Below are 24837 nucleotides of genomic sequence, written 5' to 3'. Positions count from 1 at the left end.
GAATTCCTAAAGCATGTAAGCACAGGAAATGAAATTACAAAATATTATCTTTAGTATAAGAAACCATGTAAAAAGCCGGGCGGTGGTGCTGCACGCCTTTAATCCCAGCACTCGGGAGGCAGAGGCAGACGGATCTCTGAGTTCGAGACCAGCCTGGTCTACAAGAGCTAGATCCAGGACAGGCTCTAGAAACTACAGGGAAACCCTGTCTCGAAAAACCAAAAAAAAAAAAAAAAAAAAAAAAAAAAAGAAAGAAACCATGTAAAAAACAACAAAGAAATATCTTTCCTGCCTTTGAAAAATGTTTCATATATTATTAAGCAAAAGCACAGAATCAAACAGTTAAAAAGTGAAGGCAATATATAATGTCTTTACTGTAAGAAAATTAAATGGGGATAAAGCAAACTGTAGGTACTAACATGCATTTATGCTTAATTAAACTTAATAACTTATTTATATTTATATGAACATTACTACACATAATAGTTGTAGTTTATTCCATAGAAAAGAAGTTGAAGTAAAATATAAAGTTATTCTATTCATTAAAATGTTCATAATGTAACAAAAATTAGTTCAAAGAATAAGATCTGGGAAACCTAAGAAAAAGAAACCACTGTGAGAGAAAAAATATGAGTGTGTTGAACTTTGTTACTATAGGCAGGTATCCATCAGGCCAAGTCTGTTCATGTGCTGTCAGATAAATTTAGTTGGAGCCGGTGATACACCCCTAAAAGCCTCTAGTTTTATTACCCACAGAACACAGTGAAGCTGTCTGGTAGGAGTTCACTTCTTTGCCCTTTCATGAAATAAGCAGGAAGGTAAATGTCACCAGTTTGCCTTTGCTTAACATTTTTTCATGTAATTGGGTAGCAGGCATAAAGTTTCTTGTCCCATCCATGCCCCTAAATTAGACTGATCCTTAAAGTCCTACAACTGACTGTGCGGTCTTTCTGACCTTTTCTGTTTTCTTCTAAATCCATTAGTTTAAGGCTTGTCCAAATGCAGAACAGAATGCTGTCCTTATTACAGTGTGTGATCAACTTCTTCCCTTTACAGACCTAAAAAAATTTTTTAGAGATATTAGCTTTTCCAAAAATTTATTTTTAATACACTGATTAAGTATTATAGGTTTAGAAACAAAGTCCTAGAAGACTATAGCAAAGGGGCTGGAGGAAAGCTCATCCATTAAGGGAATTTGCTGAACTTGCAGAGGTTCTTGGTATAGTTACCAACATACATGTCTGGTATTTCATAACCAACTGTTGTTCCAGGGATTCTGACATACTCTACATATGTGATACATATAAACTTACACAGACACACATACATGCACATAAGAAATGATAAGCCTTTAAAGGACAAGAGTATAAACAAGAAAAATGGTAATTGTCTGTAGTTTATTTTATTTCTGATTTCTGATTAAGATAGGCTAGAATGTAAGAATTAAGTTAGAACACTATATGCTATAGTCTGAAGACCAAACTCAGCCAGCTGTGTGACCTAGACACTCAGAATTGTTGACAAAAGCCAAAACAACAATGTGTTTTGGTATGTAAAATGACATGAATTCAGCTTCAGGTCCAAGAAAAAAATATGTCCAGTCATTTGCGTGTATCTACAGGTACTTTCAAGCAGGATAATTAAGTATTTTGGTCAAAACTGTATTAACTATAAGATCTGTATTATTTCCTATCTAGCTCTTGATAGAAAATAAAGTGACCTCTGAATTTATATAATAGATATTTCACCCTGGGAGTAATTACACCTATACCAAAGTTGTTTATTCATTCTGTTTCATGCTTAATTTCTTCTATAAGTAGAAAAGGATGAAGGTGAGAGATTTTTAAGGTTCAAAACCTCTCTGATGAGCAATTTCCTGGATTGTTAAACAAATGGTTTAGACAATTACCACAAAATTCCAAGGTGAAAATTATTAGGAATGAGTTGCATCTTTTCTTAGCAATATTGTCTTGTGCTCATTTTTTTCTTTTTCCTTTTTTTTTGTTTATGTGACACATTTTGACACTGTAGGTTTTGTTTGCCCAAACAATGCCTTTCACTATGTATTCTAAGATGGCCTAGGATGATCCTGCCTGTGCCTATTGAATTCAGGAAAAATAAATATGTGTCACTATGGTTGACCACTCTAAGATGACTTGGTAAAGCTTATCTTTTGTAATAGCTATGGCCAAGGTTTGCAGTTATAGACAGAGACTGAATCTTCCCCACATGAAGAAGGATGCTAAAAAGGAATCCCACACTAGCTCAGAACTGGGTAAAATAAAATGTTATTTATTTAGAGGTAGACTCACAGATCTCGACCCTCTGCTGGAATGGGAAACAGCAACCGAATCCCACAGCCCTAAAAGAGGTCACACATGTGCTTTACATTGTCATATATAGTGAAAGAGGCCGCTCCCAAGTGGGTGGGTAACTTAAAGGCACTGGCAGTAGGAATTCCCACAGCACCCCTACTTTTGTTTTAATAAGACATTTCTAAGCCTAATACGAATTATACACAATAAGAACAACTATCAGGTATAAAAATTAGAATTACAACCAGCATAAACAATATCAAGCAAGAAACATGTAATAAATGTTTCAATAATTATCCCATCCTAATGAGTCGGGCTCCTTACAACACCCACATTCCCTTAAGATCCTCTCACACTTTGACAAATGTTTCAGTTTTTTAGATGGAAACTATTTTCAGAACTTTTTTCATTTTAACATGCATATATGTCACAATGAATAACAAATAACAATGTCTGTCATCATCAAAGAGAGTTAATAAGAATGAACACAGTCATAAAATTTTGGACAGGTATGCAATTTCCCCTTTCCCCTCATCTAGCTTTTCTATGCTCATGATTAGAGATCTTTGGAAATATACTTACAGTTTCTCTACAACACTTCTTTTCCTTCCTCCAAATTTTGTTCACTTTACTGAAGTAGGGTCGCCTTTTACGATAGTGATTTGAGGTAAAACTGATCAAACCAGTCTCTTACTGGGTCATTTGGGCAGAAAGGACATGCTTCTTTATTTATCCACCATACTACCTACTTGGATGAAAAAAAAAAAAACTACTCTTAAATGTATGCAGAGATTCAGCAGGCATGAAGAAGCTGTGAATCTGAGCTCACCATAGTGTCTGAGTCACATCACATTTTACCATCATATTTAACCTCACTTCTGTCTAAGTACCTTGCCTGTTCGATTGTAACAATAGGTGTGGGGTAGAAAAGACTGGTGATAATGATTGGCTTTTAGAGCCTCAATGCATTAACAAGTATTAGTTAGTGTCCTTTAGTATTTTTGCACTCATATATCAATAGTTAAGCATTTCTACCAGAATTCCGAGTTTGAAATGAGCTCCATATGAAGCATCAAAGACAGAAAAGCTGAGAACCTCTAATTGTATTAGAACTTCCTACCTTCATCTTCTTTAACCAAAATCAGTTGAATGTCCAGCAAAGTCAATTTCACAAATAACTCATTGAGATTTCATCAGATGCATGGCATCACACCAGGAGATGCAGTAAATTAAAGCAAAATAAAGTACTAAGTCATAAAATGCCTTCAACCTAATTGAAAAAAGAAAGTGGTTAAAAATTATATGAAAGCTATTATATGAGGCAGTATAAGTGCCACAGGAAAGAATGAATCACGATTTTAAAGTATTTCAAAGAAAAATAAGATTAGCCAAATTAAGGTAACTTTTCTATGCTTACTACTCAGATATTTACAATTAAAGGATTTTGATGAGAAATAATAAAGAAAGATCTCAAAATTAAGAGCTATCACATAGAATGAATAATATGTGTGACAATACTTTCCCTTACTGGTTCTTTTCCTGTTGGCAATAATGAATATTTAACTATGAAGTGTTATCTTTTGATGGACCAACACTTAGCTTCTTCATTCTGTGTTGTGGTCCCCTGAACACTGCCCATCCTCCAGTGAACAATATAGGTTTGCTGGAGTATTCTATCTGCTCATCAGGGTTGCTAAAGCTTGCAGGGATTTTTTTTATGTGGCTATCATCAAGTTTCTCTCAGTGACAGGTCATGGTCATAGAGAAAACACTGTAAACATTTGGGGTTTAAATTGAGCTACTAAAGAAGACAAAGAAAGATACTGATTCATTGCTCTCAAAGATCAACACATGTAGTGGGCTGGGAATTACTGAATGATAGCTGAGGTACATGAAAAACTTAGAGATTTCCTGTTATCAGCCTAAGAGAAGTGGGGGCCAAGTTTGCTGAATTGTGGACTGCAAAAAAACGGACTTCCCTGGGAAAAGATCACCCCGGTTTCCGAAAGGAGAGACAGTTCAGTTCATCTGTATGGCGCCCCTTTGGAGATCGGAGCCACTTTATTTCACACGCACACTTGGATACACCATTATTGACATTTCTCAATATTTCTTTTGGCTCCTGTTGTTAAAAGAACAGTCCTTAAAGTGAAAAGTATGTGTCAGGTTAACGCTGAATTAAAACTGCTGGTAAAAGAAAGGGATACCGGCATATTCCTGTCCATGAGCTTGACAGGAAATTTATTTTGCTACAGCTGAAAAGTAATTAACCTCCACTGTGAGAGAATTCTATTACGAGTAGCTACTCTGCCATGCAAAGTGCACTACATGGAAATGTTACAGGCTATCAAGCAGAAATGGCAGATTTGTGTGCATTTTAAACTCAATTTCCATTATTCCAGTTCCATCTCCTCTCCATCGCTCCTTCTCTACCACCTGCACTCTTACTTTCACAGAACCTGAAAGTTAATATGCACAGGGAACTTGAAAAAAATTTCAAGAGTGCTACAAAGCTTTGAAAGACATTTCTGTCCCTGCTCATGTTTAGGGATTTTTTCCCCAATAATATAACCTGATTCAGTGAAAAGACTGCAGTACTATGCAAAAATATTGTGCCAAGAATGTTGCCAGAGGCAAAACCATAAAGATCATAATTTACTCAATTCTGTTAGTTGGTCATCATTCATGCACAAATATGCATGCATGTTTATTCAATATTTTATAAGGAACACATAGCATAAAAATAACTAAATTCTACTTAGATTATTCATGCAGTAACATTCATTTTAGAAAAAAAATGTATTTAAAAGTGATTGGTATATACTAACCAACCATTTTAGCATAATGTCATTTTCATGTGTTACTATAGTTCTTGTCACCAAATAACATCAAACCAAGTAAGGATACTGCGTTCAATTTAAGAGTCATATAGAGAGGGAACCCTGTCCTGTGGGAAGTCCAAGGCCCTCCCCCCCCTACATCCAGGCCTAGGGAGCTGTGCATCCATATAGACTAGGGTCCCAAAAAGCCTCAAGCAGGGTGGGAGAGGGAGGGGAGGGTGTGGGGGAGCGAGAGGGAATTGGGAGGAGGGAAGGAAGTGTAAATAATTGAATGAAAAAATAAAAATTAAAAAAAATTGAAGGCTTCCTAAAAAAAAAGAGTCATATAGAAGCATACAACACATGCACACACACATGAACACACTCAGTGAAACTAAAATCAAAGATAAACTGTTGAACAAAAACAACATAGTGGAAAAATATAGTATGTCTAGTGTTTGTGAACTATTGGAATGGAAAAAGAATGGGAGGATGAATAGAAAATGAAAGCTTAAGTTGTTCAAACCCACTGTGTCAAAGGCTATTAGAATTTATACTTAGAACTCATTGACTTATTGTTCTTATTTAGGAACTAAGGAAAAGTATGCTGCTGGGATCTGTGCAATTTATTCTTTCCCTCCTAGTCAGAGGTATTAGAACTTAGAGCTCATATCTGCTGACCCAGAGTTCATCTACCTGTTGTGTAATGTGTGTAAATTTCAAAGTGATCTCAGAGATTTGTTCCAGAGAAGCTGTTTTACTTATAGCCACACTGTGGGAATTCAGCCAATACTATGCTTCCTTCCATTACATAAAATATCCACCTACTTATGAACTCCCTAAATAAAGAAAAAAAGAACTGCTCTATCATATTTATGTAATTCCAGAAATAAGATAGGAAAAATCAGTACTGAAATACCTCTCTCTCTTCCAGAGAACACTATCTAGATATAGGGCATTTTATGGCTTTGACTATTTATAGTCTGCTATTCTGGGAATTGAACTTTACAAACATGAAAGCCAACTTGTAAATTTTTCCTGACAGAGAATAACACTGAGCTCTGGGAAGCAGAAAGTGGTATGCATTCTCTCTGGGATCTGTCACTGTTCATGATCATTAAAGACGGCAGATGGGATAAACAAATATCTGCTATTTGACTGGTGTAAGGGAGCCGAGATGGAAAACAATGTTACATCCTTTTGGGATCTTGAAATAGCTAACTGGGCTGTCTGCCTTCCCTCTAGGAAAATGCCATGAACTGAGAGCCCTGGCTGTGGTTGAGTCTAATGTAGAGACCAAAAAAGCAAAACCTTCACGGAAAATTACAGGGGATACAAAATTTTAGGAATTACACACTAATGGTTTCTTTATTCTCCCCAATTACCTAACAGCTATGTGTGTGAATGACAGCTGTGCATTAGCAGCATACTCCTCTACTGCTCAGGTGAAGAGACTGGGGGTATGTTTCATAGCAAAAGACTTGGTTTAATGGCGACCTCAGAAAGACTGAACATTTGTTTCTTTTTATGTAAATCAATATTTCAAAGTGACAGGAAATTCTAGGATGTCCAAGTACTATAATTAATGAAAAATATTTAAACACCATTGTAACAGAGGTTTGGATTATAATATATTGGAAAAGATTTCCTCTATCTTTTCCTTAAACGTTTTCTTTTGAGAACCAATTTTTATTATAGGGTAGTCATTCACTTTCATTTTCTCTTTTTCTCTATGTATGTTTATGTCTGTCTGTGTGTGCATATATGAATAGAAATAGACGAGAGAGAGAGAGCGAGAGAGAGAGACAGAGACAGAGACAGAGAGACAGAGAGGGAGACAGAGAGACAGAGAGATATAAGGAAGACCAATGTGCAGAATCACAATTTATGGCATTAATGGTCTTCTGACTTGATTCGTTAGTGTTCAATGCTGCACACTAGGACAAATAAAACAAAGGTGGAGGTTGAGTCAAGTATCCATGAAAATAAGAATTTCTGATCATTTCTTTGAACTAATGACATAATATTTAACATAGACGCTAAAAATGTCTTTAGAGACTTAATTTTAAAAATTTTTTATTATTAAAAATTTCTGCTTCCTCCCCACCTCCCATTTCCCCCTTTCCCCCCACTCACCTCCACTTCCTTCTCCAGTCCAAAGAGCAGTCAGGGTTCCCTGCCCTGAGGGAAATCCAAGGTCCTTCCGCCTCCATCCAGGTCCAGGAAGGTGTGCGTCTAAACAGACCATCAAAGCCAGTACATGCAGTAGGATCAAAACCCAGTGCCATTGTCCTTGGCTTCTCAGTCAGCCCTCATTGTCTGCCATGTTCAGAGAGACCGGTTTGATCCCATGCTTTTACAGTCCCAGTCAAGCTGGCCTTGGTGAGCTCCCATTAGATCAGCACCACTGTCTCAGTAGGTAGGCGCACCCCTCGCAGTCCTCACTTCCTTGATCATGTTCAGCTCCTCATTTAGGCCTTGGGAGCTCAGTCCAGCTCTCCAATGTGGGTCTCTGTCTCTATATTCATCCATCGCCAGATGAAGCTTCTATGGTGATATGCAAGATATTCATCAGTATGGCTATAGGAAAGGGCCATTTCAGGCTCCCTCTCCTCTGCCCAAGAACTAGCTGGGGACATCTCCATGGATACCTGGGAACCCCTCTAGAGTCAAGTCTTGCCAACCCTAAAATGGCTCCCTTAATTAAGATATCTTCTTCCCTGCTCCCCTATCCACCCTTCCTCCATCCCAACCACCCCATTCCTTAATTTTATACTGAGAAATTCAGTTTGGCTCTAATGTAGCATTCTGGAAGATCAGCACGGGCGCATTTCACTATAGCTCGCATATCTTTGGGTAAACAATTCACAATGGCTGTGAAAAAAATAAGGTGTTCTATTATCTCTCTAGTTTAGACTTTCTCTTCTTTTTCTTGTAGAAACAGGAGGGAAAAGTTTCAAAAACTGTAGCCTCTCTTCCCAGTGAATGAGTTTTGGAGTCGGGGAGTGTATGAACAATTTAGCACTGCACTCAGAATTTGTCATTTTGGCCTTACTTTTAGAATTAAAGTCACCAGCATCTGACAGGAATAGCACTGTACTCAAGCACCTTTGAACATTAAACAAAGAGTAGCAGAAAAATGTTAAAAAGGGGTCTAGAAAGTTATATATCTTTAAGATTAATGTATGTTTCTTATCTTCTAACAAAATAAAAAGTGAAAATGGGCAGATTACTTGAGTAGTATTGGAATATCTTGCTAACCGTTCAAAATGGAAGCAATTCAAGTATAGTCATAATAGTATGTTCATGAGCTATTTTTAATCTTTTATTTTTGAGATTATAATTTCATCATATTTTCCTTTCATTTTTTCCCCTGACTCCTTTCAAATATGGTAGTTGATCTCTTTCAAATTCATGGCTTTGTTTTCTTTAATTATTACTACATATATGTGTATTCATACATTTCTTTATCCATATATATATTTCCAAAAACAATCTTCACTGTCCATATAATGTATACTTGTCTGTAGAGCTGACCACTTTGTATTAGAAAACCGATTTGTGTGATTTTCCCTCAGAAGACTACGTCTCTAACTTCCAGTGTTCCACAATTGTCGGTACTTTTTTGTGTAGCTTTGAAGTCCTGATAGTTTTTCCCATTCCACACTAGCATGCCTATTGATGTCTTATTTGTTCAGGTCTGGTTCAGGTTACTGAAGTGAGATCCCCTCTGTATACTGTGAATACCATTGTTTAAAAAAGATGCTACTTTGGGCCTATTGGAGCAGGTGAAAAGAACAGAGCAAAGTGGGAATTCCAAACAGAAGAGAGTAGGTGGAGTCAGGGAGAAGTCATTTAGCTACCTCAGAAGACAGACACCAGACACTGGGCAGAACCTTACCAATAGGCCACAACCATATGCTGATATATAGATGAATAGAAATGGGTTAATTTAACATATAAGAGCAGGCCAATAAGAAGCATGAGATAATAGGCCAAGCAGTATTGTAATAATACAGTTTCTGTGTGATTATTTTGTTCTGGGCATCTGGGAAATGAATGGGCAGCCTTTACTCACAGATTATTATGCTGGTGAGACTTCATGAGTATTGCCCTCTCTGAAACTTTTAGGAGACCCAATTTCACAGAAAGCTGCCTGTTTCTCTAGATCCCACATTGTTTCTATTTCTCCTCTTTAATGATTCCTGAACCTCAGGAATTTTGTTATAGATGTATGGGTTTGGACTGGGCTCCACATCTCTTCATTTTGATCAGTTATCGTTTTATGTAATTGTTTCTAATGATGCAAGGGGAAGTTTTCTTGATGAGAGGCAAGAACTACACTTGTCTGTGGGTATAAGATAAATATTTAGAAAGGAGTTAGAAATTATTCTAGCTTAGCAAACTGACAGTTATAGATTCTTCTCCAAGATCTATCAGCTCACTATCCCTGGGTGGTTGGCTAGCTTTCTAATGCTAGGCTTTATTTCCCTCTTGTTGGCTAGGTTTTAAGTCCAATTAGAGAACTGTTGGTTATCACCAAGGAATGTGTGCCACTACTGTACCCTTAGGGTTACATGCTGGTCATTGTTCTTATTTACAGGCATTATAACTGGGTGGTACTATAGGTTGTATCATTCCTGCGTAAGCCTTAATGGTGCCTTCTGGTACTAGGAAAGCTAGTTCTTCAGGAGGAAGTGTCAGGTCTGATACAACTTGGGTCCTCTGGGTCCTTTGTTCAAATCCTTAATTAGAGGGATTTACTTCCCATACAATAAAGTAAACCACAATAGCTTATAATGTATATGACAGAGTTTCTTATTCAATGAGTTTCCTCTTCACTCAACTGTTTGTCCCTTTAGCTGTGCTGATGATTTTTAGTTTTGTGATGTCTCACCTGTCAAGTGTTGGCCTTGATTTTCAGTTAAATGAGGCCTTATTTTTAATTTTTGGCTTTTTGAGACAGTGTTTCTGTGTATCTTTGTCCTGGAACTCCATCTGTATACGGGGCTATCTTTAAACTCACAGCGATCCATCTGTCCTTGCCTCCCCAGTGCTGGGATTAAAGGTGTCTGCCACCACATCTTGAATTTAAAGAGGTCTGTCTGCCTCTGCCACCCAAGCTTTGGGAATAAAAGCCTGTGCTACCATACCTTGAACTCACAGAGATCTGTCTGTCTCTGCCTCCCAGGCATTGGTATTAAAGGTATGTACTACCACATCCTACTACTCTCTTTCTTTTTTATTTTTAAGGATTTTAACCCCTTTTCAAGCCTGCATATTTTTTATTTAATTTTTTAATATTATTAAAAATTTCCATCTCCTTCCGTCCTCTCCCTTCCCTCCCCTCCCCTCCCCCCATACCCCCACTCCTGCTCTCTCCAGGCCAAAGAGCCATCAAGGTTCCCTACACTATGTTAAGTCCAAGGTCCTCCCAACTCCCCCCCCCCCCAGGTTCAGGAAAGTGAGCATCCAAACTGACAAGGCTCACACAGAGCCCTTCCATGCCTTAGAATCAAAGTCCATCGCCATTGTCCTTGGCTTCTCAGTCAGCCTCCACTGTCAGCCATATTCAGAGAGTCCGGTTTGATCGCATGTTCCATCAGTTCCATTCCAACTGGACTTGGTGGTCTCCCGTTAGATCTGTCCCACCGTCTCAATGGGTAAACGCACTCCTCACGGTCCTGACTTCCTTGCTCATGATCTCCCTCCTTTTGCTCCTCATCGGGACCTTGGGAGCTCAGTCCAGTGCTCCTATGTGGGGCTCTGTCATTTTCTCCATCCAATGCCAGGTGAAGGTTCTATGGTGATATGCAAGATATTCATGAGTATGGCAATAGGATCTGGACATTTCTGGCTCCCTCTCCTAAACTGCCCAAGGAACTAGCTGGGGGCATCTCCTTGGATACCTGGGAACCCCTCTAGAGTCAAGTCTCTTGACAACCCTAAAATGGCTCCCTTAATTAAGATATATGCTTCCCTGCTCCCATATCCACCCTTCCTATATCCCAAACATCCCATTCCCCCAAGCTCTCCCCACCCTCCCCTTCATGCTTTTTTCTCCCCATCTCTCCTTGTCCCCATCCCACCCCGCCCCTAAGTTCCCAATTTTTGCCCGGCAATCTTGTCTACTTCCAATATATAGGAGGATAAATATGTTTTTCTTTGGGTTCACCTTCTTATTATCTTCTCTAGGATCATGAATTATAGGCTCAACGTCCTTTATTTATGGCTAGAAACCGATTATGAGTGAAAGTGGGAAGTACACTACAACATATGGGCACAGGAGACCATTTCCTACGTATAACCCCAGCAGCACAGACATTAAGGGCAACATTGAATAAATGGGACCTCCTGAAGCTGAGCAGCTTCTATAAAGCAAAGGACACTGCCACTAAGACACAAAAAAAGCCTACTGATTGGGAAAAGATCTTCACCAACCCCGCAACTGACAAAGGTCTGATCTCCAAAATATATAAGGAACTCAAGAAACTAGACTTTAAAATGCTAATTAACCCATTTTAAAAAATGGGGCTCTGAACTGAACAGAGATTTCTCAACAGAAGAAGTTCAAATGGCCAAAAGACAATTAAGGTTATACTCAACCTTCTTAGCGATCAGGGAAATGCAAATCAAAACAACTTTGAGATATCATGTTACACCTGTCAGACTGGCTAAAATCAAAAACACCAATGATAGACTTTGCTGGAGAGGTTGTGGGGTAAGGAGTACACTCATCCATTGCTCGTGGGAATGCAAACTTGTGCAACCACTTTGGAAAGCAGTGTGGCGGTTTCTAAGGAAATTCGGGATCAACCTACCCCAGGACCCAGAAATTCCACTCTTGGGAATTTACCCAAGAGATGCCCAATCATACTACAAAAGCATTTGTTCAATTATGTTCATAGCAGCATTATTTGTAATAGCCAGAACCTGGAAACAACCTAGATGCCCTTCAGTGGAAGAATGGATGAAGAAAGTGTGGAATATATACACATTAGTGTACTACTCAGTGATAAAAAACAATGACATCTTGAATTTTGCATGCAAATGGATGGAAAGAGAAAACACTATTCTAAGTGAGGTAACCCAGACCCAAAAAGATGAACATGGGATGTACTCACTCATAATCGTTTTCAAGCCTGCATATTTTTAAAACACTGTAAACCATTTCGAGGTTTTCTTCATCTTTGAATTTTTCTTTACTGTATATCTCTCCTTTTCTGATTACAAAAGGCTTTAATTTGCTAAGCAGTATGGAGAGTATTAAAGCCATGGCTTTGGCAACTAGATCCAGTCCATTTCTTAGCCTTCTGAGATTTCAACCTCATGGCTAAGGCAGTGGCTGTAACCACATTTACAGCCACAACTCTATGGCATCAAGGTCCCTGCCAGCAAGCAAGCTGCAGCATTCTGCTCACAGACCATATTCAAATGCTCCATGGTCAGACTGCCTCCCTGAAAGAGTCAAGAGTTTGCCCTGGCAGGACAGCCCAGAAAACCCGCATTTTAAAACGGCGCAGCTTTTTTCCTGCTATGGCTGAAAACTGAAAAGCATGCAGTCAGCTTTTCCTCAACACCATTTAAGTGTTTCGTGGCAGGACCTCTTAAAGAGCTGCAGGGTTTTGCAGCTAAAGCTGATTCACGAAGCAAGCAGAGCAGACCCAAGAAATTGCTGCTACCAAGAAAACATGCTTTAATCTATTCTTTCCCAAGCTTTCTTAGGCTTTCCGTGGACACAGTTATCCATGTGTAGCATGAGGGCTGGTTTGTTGGGGTTTCTGTCCCACCCAGTACCCCACAGCTAGCAAGTTCCAAAAAAAATCACACAGAGGTCTCCATAAGATTATAAACTGATTGGCCCATTAGCTCAGGCTTCTTATTAGCTCTTGTAAATTAATTAACCCATTATTCTTACCTGTGTTAGCCACATGGCTCAGTACCTTTCTCATCTGGGCTGGTCACATTATGCTTCTTTCGTGATCTGTGTAGGACTGGGGAAAAAGCTTCCTTCTTCCCAGAATACTCCTATTCTCTCTGAACCGCCTCTACTTCCTGTCTGGTTTTCCTGCCTATACTTCCTGCCTGGCTATCAGCCAATCAGCGTTTATATAGAACAAGATTGACAGAATATAGACAATTCTCCCGCACCAATATCAGATATCACAATGAGCATGGATTTGTTTCTTAAAGTGTCCCCTTTGTAAATTAGAGACAACTATTCTGGATTTCAAATATTTACTTTTATTAATAGAATTTTAAATTGTGCAATAATTTTGGACTGTTCTAACTCAAGTTCACTCATTTGGAAACATTTTGAAATATTAAAATTTAACAAGATATTTTAAGTTCCCTATTATTTTCAAATTGCTTGGATTTTACATTTAAGATAATAATAATGTCATTAAAATTGTCACTATTTCCAAAAGAGAAACAGAAAGCATTTTTCACAACCATCTATTTCAACTCATGAAAATTTAAAAGTATCCAATAGATACTTAATTTTATCTTTTAAGAAAATGGTGAAAAGAGAGGAAGGAAAAATTGCTGTCATGAAGAAAATATATTCTAAATTTAAAATAATAGAACCAAGTTGAAATTTCACTCATGTCATGATCACTACAGTCCCAATACATATCTGAATTGAAATGTTTTCTCTTCAAGAGAAATAACTAGTACATGAAATATTTCTTTTGGGAAACACAGACTGCGACAGTGCAAAGAGAGGGCCAAGAGAGTGGACAAAGAGAGCACACCAAGAGAGAGTACCAAGAGAGACCTCAGTGGCTCCCTGAGACACATAGACAATGACAATATAGAGGAGACAAAGAGCAACTCCCTAAGACACAGAGAGCAACTACAAGGATTAGAACACAAGGCAAAGACATTGCAGGCACAAATTGGAGAAAGACTTGGGTAGGTGTCAATGCAAGAATTCATTCAACAACCTAAAAAGTGATATGGTAATGCCAGGACCTAGTTGTCATACAACAGGAAGACCTTATCATCCTAACCCAGAAGCAGAAGAAAATCATCTCAAATATAACTTTATGAATATGATAAAGATTCTTAAAAAAGAAATTAAAAATGTAAAATTTTGTTTAAAACAAAGGAAAAAGACAAATAAAATGGATGGAATCAATAAATATACTAAAGAAAATCAGGAAAACTTAGAAGAAAACAACTGAACAGTTCAAACAGTTCAAGAAGTGAAAACTGAAATAGAGGCAATAAAGAAAACACAAACCAAGGGAATTCTGGAAATAGAAAATCTGGGTAAATGAATAGGAACTACAGATGCAAGCATAATCAACAGAGAATAAAAGATGGAAGACAGAATCTCAGGTGTTGAAGATACTATAGAGGAAATAGATTTGTTGGTCAAAGAAAACATTTAATCCAACAAATTCTTAACAAAAAAAATTCAGGTAATTTGACACCATGAAAAGTCCAAAACTAAGAAAAATAGGGATAGAAGAAGAAGTCTACCTTAAAGGCACAAAAATATACTTAACTAAATCATTGAAAAAAACTTTTCTAACCTAAAGAAGGATATTTCCATGGTGGATACAAAAAGTTTACAAATCACCAAATAAACTGAATTTAAAAAAAGTCCCCTCATCATATAATAATCTAAATGAAAAATAAACAGAATAAAGAAAGATTATTAAGAGATGCATAGGAAAAAGGCCAAGTAACATATAAAAGCAGACCTAACAGAATTACACCTGATTTCTCAATGAAAATCATGAAAGTCAGAAGGTCATTGACAGATATGCTTCAGATACTAAGAGACCATGGATGCAAGCCCAGACTACTATATTCAGCAAAGCTTTCAATCACCATCAATGGAGAAAATCAAGATATTCCATGACAAAACCAGATTTAAGTCTATCCACAAATCCAGCCCTACAGGGGGTACTATAAGGAAAACTACAATCCAAGAAAGTTAACTGCACCTACAAAAACACAGGTAGCAAACAAAGTCCTACCAGCAAACCCCAAAGAAGGGAAACATGCAAACACTATCAGCAAAAATTAACAGTAATTAACAATAACTGGTCGTTAATAAATTTTTATATCAAAGGATTCGATTCACCTATAACAAGATACAGTATAAGAGAGTGGATATGAAAGCAAGATCCATCCTTCTGCTCTATACAAGAAACATACCTCAACCTCAAAAACAGACATTACCTCCTCAATGTGAGGGGTTGAAAAAGATTTTCCAATCAAATGAATCTAAAAAAATGTGGATGTAGCAATCCTAATTCCTAACAAAATAGACTTTAAACTAAAATCAATAAGAAGAGATGGAGAAGGATACTTTATACTAATAATGGAAACGATTCATCAAGTTGAAGTCTCAATCCTGAACAATTATATCAAATATAAGAGCACCAACATATGTAAAAGAAACATTGCTAAAGCTTAAATTACACATCAAAACCCATGCACTAATAGTAGGAGATTTTAACACCCCACTTTCCTCAGTGGCCATATCAATTAGAAGAAACTAACAGAGAAATAAGAATTAACAGAGGTCATGACAAATGGGCATCTATAGGACATTTCACCCTAACATGAAAGAATATAACTTTGTCTCTGCACCTCATGGAAACGTCTCTAAAATTGAACACATCCACAGTAATAAAGTAAACCGCAATATATACAAAAACATTAAATAACCCTCTGTATCGTATATAGTCACCACGTATTTAAAGTTACAATTAAACAACAACACATTGCAGAAAGCCTACAGACTCCTGATAGTTATATAGTGTTCAATTGAACTACCCCTGGAACAAAGAAGAAATAAAGAAATTAAATTCTTCCTAGAAATAAATGAAAATGAAGGCACAACATATAAAGAACTATGAAACACTATAAAAGCAGTGCTAAGAGGAAAGTTCATAGCACTAAATGCCTACAAAAATAAAGTGGAGAAATCTTACATTAGTGACTTAACAGCATACTTGAATGCTCTAGAACAAAAAAAGCAGACTCAAACAGGAGGAGTAGAAGACAGGAAATAATCAAGTTGAGGGCTGAAATCAATAAAATAGAATCAAACAAAACAATACAACGAATCAATGAAGCAAAGAAGTGGTTCTTTGAAAAAAAGATAGAGAAACCCTTATCCAAACTAATCAAAAGACAGACAGAGAACATCCAAATTAATAAAATCAGAAATGAAAAGAGGGACATAACAGCAGACACTGAGAAAATCTTGAGAATCATTAGTTCATACTAAAAACCTGTACCTCACTAAATTGGAAAATGTAAAAGAAATGGTGTTGGCAGAAATGGATGTCAACCTGTAGAAGAATGAAAGTAGATCCATATCTATCGCCATGCACAACACTCAAGTCCAAATGGATTAAAGATCTCAACATTAATCTGAACACACTGAACCTGATAGAGGAGAAAGTGGGAAGTACTCTACAACATATGGGCACAGAAGACTGCTTCCCACATACAACCCCAGCAGCACAGACACTAAAGGCAACCTTGAATAAATGGGACCTCCTGAAGCTGAGCAGCTTCTGTAAAGCAAAGGACACTGTCACTAAGACACAAAGGCAGCCTACTGACTGGGAAAAGATCTTCACCAACCCTGCAACAGACAAACGCCTGATCTCCAAAATATATAAGGAACTCAAGAGACTAGACTTTAAAATGCTAATTAACCCAATTAAAAATGGGGCGATGAACTGAACAGAGAATTCTCAACAGAAGAAGTGCAAATGACCAAAAGACACTTAAGGTCTTGCTCAACCTCCTTAGCCATCAGGGAAATGCAAATCAAAACAGCTTTGAGATACCATGTTACACCTGTCAGAATGGCTAAAATCAAAAACACCAATGATAGACTTTGCTGGAGAGGTTGTGGAGTAAGGGGTACACTCATCCATTGCTGGTGGGATTGCTAACTTGTGCAACCACTTTGGAAAGCAGTGTGGTGGTTTCTCAGGAAATTCGGGATCAACCTACCCCAGGAGCCAGCAATTCCACTCTTGGGAATTTACCCAAGAGATGCCCTATCATATTATAAAAGCATTTGTTCAACTATGTTCATAGCAGCATTATTTGTAATAGCCAGAGCCTGGAAACAACCTAGATGCCCTTCAGTGGAAGTATGGATGAAGAAAGTATGGAATATATACTCATTAGAGTACTACTCAGCGATAAAAAACAATGACATCTTGAATTTTGCATGCAAGTGGATTTAAATAGAAAACACTATTCTGAGTGAGGTAACCCAGACCCAAAAAGATGAACATGGGATGTACTCACTCATAATTGGTTTCTAGCCATCAATAAAGGACATCGAGCCTATAATTCATGATCCTAGAGAAGATAAATAAGGTGAACGCAAAGCAAAACAGATAGTTACCCTCCTGGATATTGGAAGTAGTCAAGATTGCCGGGCAAAAATTAGGAACATGGGGGCGGGGTGGGATGGGTGTAAGAGAGGATGGGGAGAGAAAAGTGTGAAGGGGAGGATGGGGAGAGCTTGGGTGAATGGGATGGTTGGGATATAGGAAGGGTAGATATGGAAACAGGGAAGTATATATCTTAATTAAGGAAGCCATTTTAGGGTTGGCAAGAGACTTGACTCTAGAGGGGTTCCCAGGTATCCAAGGAGGCCCCCAGCTAGTTCCTTGGGCAGCTGAGGAGAGGGAGCCTGAAAAGGACATATCCTATAGTCATACTGATGAATATCTTGCATATCACCATAGAACCTTCATCTGGCGATGGATGGAAATAAAGACAGAGCCACACATTGGTGCACCGGACTGAGCACCCAAGGTCCAAATGAAGAACAGAAGGAGGGAGACTATGAGCAAGGAAGTCAGGATTGCGAGGAGTGCTACCACCCAACGAGATAGTGGGGCTGATCTAATCGGAGCTCACCAAGGCCAGCTGGACTGGGACTGAAAAACACGGGAGAAAACTGGACTCCCTGAACATGGCAGACAATGAGGGCTGCTGAGAAGCCAAGAACAATGGCACTGGATTTGGATCCTACTACACATACTGGCTTTTGGGGGGGCATAGCCTGTTTGGTTGCTCACCTTCCTAGACCTGGATTTAGGGGGGAGGAACTTGGACTTCCCACAGGGCAGGGAACCCTTACTGCTCTCTGGACAGGAGAGGGAGGGGAAGTAGAGGGGGGAGGGGGAGGTAAATGGGAGGTGGGGAGGAGGCGGAAACTTTTAATAAAAATAAATAATTAAATAAATAGAAATGGATAATTTGCTGGATAGGTATCACATACCAAAATTAAATGAAGACCAGATGAACAATTTAAGTAGACCCTATAACCTGCAAAGAAATAGAAGCAGTCATCAAAAGCCTCCAAACTAAAATAATAATAATAATAATAATAATAATAATAATAATAGTAATAATAAGCAGCTGAGGGCCTGATGGTTTTAGTACAGAATTTTATCAGAACTTTAAAGAAGACCTGATACCTATATTCTTCAAATTGCTTACATAATAAATTCAGAAGGAACACTGACATACTTTTTAGGAGGATGCAGTTGCCTAATGTGGTTTATGTTTAGGATACATGTCTTGGATAAATGATAAATGTCTTGGAGAGGTCAGGGATATAAGGAACATATCTAAACATTAATAGGCAATATACAGCAGGCTGACAGCCAACATCAAATTAAATGGAGAAAAAGTCAAAGCAATTCCATCAAAATTAGGAACAAGACCAAGCTGTCAACTCTCTCCTTAGATATTCCACATTGTGGAAATTTTAGCTAGAGCAATAATTCAACTAAAGGAGATCAAGGGGATACAAATTGGAAAAAAGATATCAAACTTTCACTATTAGCAAATGATATGATAGTATACATAAGTGGCCCCCAGAACAATACCAGAGAACTCCTACAGCTGATAAATCCCTTCAGTAATGTCACAGGATAAAAGATCACCTCAAAAAAATCAGTAGCTCTTCTATATACAAATGATATAGAAGCAAAGAAAGAAATCAGAGAAACATCACCCTTCACAATAGCCACAAATGACATAAAATATCTTGGCGTAACACTAACTGAAGAAGTGAAAGATCTATTCAACAAGAACTTTAAGTCTTGGAAGAAAAAAATTGAATAAGAAACCAGAAATACTCTTGCCTAAGTACAATCAACATAATAAAAATGAGAATCCTACCAAAACTAATCTGTAGATTCAAAGCAATCCTCATCAAAATCCCAACACAATTCTTTACAGACCTTGAAGGAATAATAATCAACTTCATATGGAAAAAAATTCAGTATAGCCAAAACAATCCAGTCCAATAAAAGAGAGCAGCAATAATGAAAATACCCTGGTATTAGCATAAAAACATGAGGTTGACCAATGGATTCAAATATAAGACCTGGATATTAGTCCACACACCTATGAACACTGGACTTTTGACAATGAAGTTAAAATGGTAAAAAAGAAGACTCTTCAATAAATGGTGCTGGCATAACTGGACATCAACATGTAGAATAATGAAAATAGATCCATATCTATCCCCATGCACAAACCTCGAGTTCAAATGGACTAAAACCTCAATATAAATTTGACCACACTTACACCTGTCAGAATGGTTGAGATTAAAAAAAAATGATAATTTATTCTGAAAATGATGCAGAGTAAGCGGAACACTCCTTTACTGCTGGTGGGAATGAAAACTTGTACAACCATTCTGGAAATTAGTATGGCAGTTTCTCAGAAAATTGGGAATCAACCTACCTCAGTATCCAGCAATAACACTCTTGGGCGCATACCCAAAAACGTTCAGCCATACTACAAGGACATTTGTTCAACTGTGTTCATAGCAGCATTATTTGTAATAACCAGAACTTGGCAACAACCCAGATGCCTCTCAACCAAAGAATAATTTTTTTTTTAAAAAAATGGTACATTTACACAGTGGAGTACTAGTCAGCAGAAAAAAATAACAACACCACCTTGAAATTTCCTTGAAAATATATATAACTAGAAAAAACAATACCGAGTGAATTATTCCAGACCCAGAATGATGAGCATGGTTTGTCAGCACTCATAAGTAGATCTTATATGTAAAGTCAAAGATAACAAGTCTTTATTTAATGACCCCAGAGAAGCTAAGTAACAAAGAGAACCCTAGCAGAAACATATATAAATTCTCCTGTGCTGAGGAAATAGACAAGTTCTACTGAAAATATTGGGAGCATGAAAGTGGGGGAGAAGGGAGGCAGAAGTGGAGGCAGCAGTGAGATGAGTAGGGAATAGAACTTTAGGGAAACGGATAGCCAAAATGGCAGAAGGACAGAGTAGGAGAGCAAGGAAAGAGCTATCTTGATTGAGGGAGGTATTTTGGGGCTAGTAAGAAATCTGGCGCTAGAGAAATTCCCATGAATACACAAAGATAAATACAGCCAAAACCCTAAGCAATAGTGGGTAACGTATCTGTACTGGCCTTGCTCTGTACTCAGATTTATGACTATCTTTAATGTCACTATAGAGCCCTCATCCAAAACTTATGGAAGCAGAGACAGAGAGCCACAGGAGAGCATTAGACTGAGCTCCCAAAGTCCAATTGAAGAGTGGGAGGAGCGAGAATATGAGCAAATAGATCAAGACCATGATGGGGATACCTACTGAAACAGCTCTCCCGAGCTAATGGGAGCCCGCCAACACTGGCAGGACAGGAAAGGAATCAGCATAAAACAAATAGGACCAAACCTCAATGTAGGTGACAGCTGTATGGCTGAGGCAGACTGCAGGGCCACTGGCAACGGCACCAAGATTTGTCCCTATTGCTTCTCCTGGCTTTTTGGAACCCATTCTCTTTGGAGAGATACCTTGTTCAGCCTAGATACAGTGGGGGGGGGGGCTTGGTCCTTCCCCAAAGCAATATGCTTTACACTCTCTGAGAAATGGATAGTGTGGGGTGCACAGGATGGTAGAGGAAATGGGAAGAGATGAGGGATGGGATTGCTATGTAAAATAAAACAGATGGGTTTTTGTTATTTTTAATAAAAGAAAATAAGAAAAATAATAGTTTTGTGTAGCTGTCATTTGACACAGGATAGATAATTCATCTCAGAATGGAGTATAAATTGAGAGATTGCCCAGATCAGATTGGTTGTGGACGAATTTGTGTTACATTATCTTGATTGCTAATTGATATTGGAGGGTCCAAGTCAATGTGAGCAGTACCATTCCCTGGGCAGGTGATTCTGTGCTTTATAAGACTGCTACCTCAGGAAGAACCTGCCAGCAAGCAAGAGAGGGGTCCTACAAGCAGAATTCCTATATGGTTTCTATTTCAACTTCCTGTTTGTGTTTCCTCACTTCCCTCAATGATATATTGTAACCTATATATGAAAACAACTAAATCTGTCCCTTTCCTAAGTTGATTTTGGTCATAATGTTTTATCACATCAACAAAATTAAACAGAAGCGTTATTCTGTTAGGACGTTATTTCCATCAGGACAGTAAGGAGCTCCTTTAGGATTCTTATTCCTTGTCCTTAGTGTGTGTTTTGCATCATAATTGGAATTTCTAAAATTGTCTTATTTTTTAAAAGCTAATTGTTCAATTTATATCTTTTATTATACTTATAGATAGCATTTAATAAGAGACATCCTGTACAGTTGGTTTAAATAAACCTTTTTAGAGGGAAGATGACTGCTTTGCAGTTCTCTTTCCTTCTTGTCTTTTGGGATCATTAATAAAGACTGTTAAAGAGAAGTAATTTAGAATGTGAAATGAGGCCAATGAATAGTTCTCATCTCCTCTAACACAATCAGACTAACTAATCTTTTCTTAATGTACTCATATTAATTGTATCTCAAGACAACAAAAATGCAATTAACATTATAGTTTTGAAACAAAAAATAGTGCTAAGATGTAAAGTAATTGATATTGATATCATAATTAGTTGAATCTTATATATAACAAATAAAGTTAAAAGAAGTTATTGCAATGCAAGAGATAATTTTGTGAGAGGGAACTTTTTTTTCACCAAAATTAAATAAGCATGAATATTATTCTAGAACTTGTACTAGCTATTAGAATTTTGGTTATTTTCAAGTGTTGCCTTAGTGGGTTACATGATTAAGCCACTGCCATCCATGGGTTCCAGCAGGGCAGAAATGAATTAAAAACTTATCTGTGTGAGCCCATAAACTAGAAGGGAAGCAGGGAGCCAAAGTAGGGAGAGAGCTAGGCCAATTAAAGATAGCTATCATTATAAGTAATTGGCTTCTCCTCTCTGTGGAACTTCCAAGGCACCCTGCAAAATATGTCTCAGATAAATCTCTATGAAGCAGCAAGGAACATATGTGCATTGTAGGTTCTGGGCCTGTGAGACATGCTGACTAACAGATACATTCTGAGTCCCAAATACATTTCTCAACAGGGAAATCTGAGAGCAGGAAATGAAAGGCTTACCATACATCCTAGAGGCCCTTGTGACAAACATTAGACTTGACTGACCTGTAGGATCAATGGCCACTGTAATGATGCCTGGGCAAGACTGAAGTCTGTGATCTAACATGGTAAAGGGTGGGTTTTCTTTTCTTTTTTTTTCTTTTTATTTTTTTTTCTCATGGTTTATTTTTTTATATTTAAAAATATCCATCTCCTTCCCTCCTCCTCCCCCCCCCTCCCCTCCTCCTCCCCCTTCCCTCCCCTCCTTCTCCCCCTTCCCTCCCCTCTCCTCCACCCATACCTTCCCTCCCTCCCTCTCAAGGCCAAGGAGCCATCAGGGTTCCCCACTCTATGCTAAGACCAAGGTCCTCCCAACTCCCCCCAGGTCCAGGAAGGTGATCGACCAAGCTGAGAAGGCTCCCACAGAGCCCGTCCATGCAGAACAATCAGAGCCCAGAGCCATTGTCCTTTGCTTCTCAGTCAGCCCCCGCTGTTGGCCACATTCAGAGAGACGGGTTTGGTCGCATGATCCATCAGTCCCATTCCAACTGGAGTTGGTGATCTCCCATTAGTTCTGTCCCACCGTCTCCATGAGTGAACGCACCCCTCTCGTTCCTGACTTTCTCCCTCATGTTCTCGCTCCTTCTGCTCCTCATCAGGACCTTGGGAGTTCAGTCCAGTGCTCCAATGTGGGGCTCTGTCATTTTCTTCATCTATCGTCAGGTGGAGGTTCTATGGTGATATGCAAGAAATTCATCAGTATAGTATTGAAAACAGCTTGGTATTGGCATAAAAACAGAGAAGTTGACCAATGGAATCGTATAGAAGACCCGGATCTTAAACCACAAACCTATGAACACCTGATTTTTGACAAAGGAGCCAGAAGTACACAATGGAAGAAAGAGGGCATCTTCAACAAATGGTGCTGGCATAACTGGATGTCAACCTGTAGAAGAATGAAAGTAGATCCATATCTATCACCATGCACAAAACTCAAGTCCAAATGGATTAAAGACCTCAATATTAATCTGAACACATTGAGCTTGATAGAGGAGAAAGTGGGAAGTACTCTACAACAAATGGGCACAGGGAACCGTTTCCTATGCATAACCCCAGCTGCACAGACTTTAAGGGCAACATTGAATAAATGGGACCTCCTGAAGTTGAGCAGCTTCTGTAAAGCAAAGGACATTGTCACTAAGACACAAAGGCAGCCTACTGACTGGGAAAAGGTCTTCACCAACCCTGCAACTGACAAAGGTCTGATCTCTAAAATATATAAGGAACTCAAGAGACTAGACGGTAAAATGCCAAGTAACCCAATTAAAAAATGGAGCGCTGAACTGAACAGAGATTTCTCAACAGAAGAAGTTCGAATGGCCAAAAGACACTTAAGGTCATGCTCAACCTCCCTAGCTATCAGGGAAATGCAAATCAAAACAACTTTGAGATATCATCTTACACCTGTCAGATTGGCTAAAATCCAAAACACCAATAATAACCTTTGCTGGAGAGGTTGTGGGGTAAGGGGTACACTCATCCATTGCTGGTGGGAATGCACACTTGTGCAACCACTTTGGAAAGCAGTGTGGCGGTTTCTCAGGAAATTCGGGATCAACCTACCCCAGGACCCAGCAATTCCACTATTGGGAATCTACCCAAGAGATGCCCAATCATACAACAAAAGCATATGCTCATCTATGTTCATAGCAGCATTATTTGTAATAGCCAGATCCTGGAAACAACCTAGATGCCCTTCAGTGGAAGAATGGATGAAGAAACTGTGGAATATATACATGCTAGAATACTACTCAGCGGTAAAAAACAATGACATCTTAAATTTTGCAGGCAAATGGATGGAAATAGAAAACACTATTCTGAGTGAGGTAACCCAGACCCAAAAAGATGAACATGGGATGTACTCACTCATAATCGGTTTCTAGCCATAATTAAAGGACATCGAGCCTATAAATTTGGGATCCTTGAGAAGATAATAAGAAGGTGAACTCCCAAAAAAAGATATAGTAATCCTCCTGGATATTGGAAGTAGACACGATCGCCAGGCAAAATTGGGAACTTGAGGGTTGGGCAAGACTGGGCCAAGGGAAGATGGGGAGAGAAAAGTGTGAAGGGGAGAACGGGGGGACCTCGGAGGAATGGGGTGCTTGGGATATAGGAAGGGTGGATATGGGAGCAGGGAAGCATATATCTTAATTTAAGGAGCTACCTGAGGGTTGTCAAGAGACTTGACCCTAGAGGGGTTCCCAGGTTTCCA

Source organism: Arvicola amphibius, chromosome 2 (genome assembly GCF_903992535.2).
Source record: "Arvicola amphibius chromosome 2, mArvAmp1.2, whole genome shotgun sequence".
Taxonomy (NCBI): Eukaryota; Metazoa; Chordata; class Mammalia; order Rodentia; family Cricetidae; genus Arvicola; species Arvicola amphibius.
Note: the sequence above shows the minus strand (reverse complement) of the source record.